General features: G+C 45.2%; 1 protein-coding gene across 1 annotated transcript in view; it reads right to left on the bottom strand.

Moving 5' to 3' along the window:
• The window catches only part of MEX3C (mex-3 RNA binding family member C), a 13,807-nt gene that overhangs the window by 5,162 nt on the left and 8,309 nt on the right, over nt 1–336 (bottom strand). The gene's annotated exons all lie outside the window — the stretch shown is intronic.

Below are 336 nucleotides of genomic sequence, written 5' to 3'. Positions count from 1 at the left end.
AGCGCACACTCAGCCATAGGCACATACCGATATAGTTAAAGCAAACCCCTTTAGTTTTGCTTTCGTTTAGGCAAAGATTTAGTACTTGCCTGCCCAGGCATCCGACGAGGAGCCAAGCCCGTACCGAGCCCTGCAGGCAGGGTTCATCCTGCACCAGCTGATTTGCATCATTCTTCTCAAGCCTCCACCCCGGTTTTCCCTGAAGAGGATTATTTGACTGAGCATTTTAACATTATAGTCCCCAGGAAACTTCAGGGTAGCTCTGAAGGAATTGTTTACCTCATACAGTGCCAATTTTAAATGATCAAATAGTTCCTTGTTAAAAAAAGGTGATAG

This window comes from Egretta garzetta, unplaced genomic scaffold, assembly GCF_000687185.1.
Source record: "Egretta garzetta isolate BGI_Z169 unplaced genomic scaffold, ASM68718v1 scaffold179, whole genome shotgun sequence".
NCBI classification, from domain to species: domain Eukaryota; kingdom Metazoa; phylum Chordata; class Aves; order Pelecaniformes; family Ardeidae; genus Egretta; species Egretta garzetta.
This window is presented reverse-complemented; position numbering and strand designations above follow the sequence as displayed.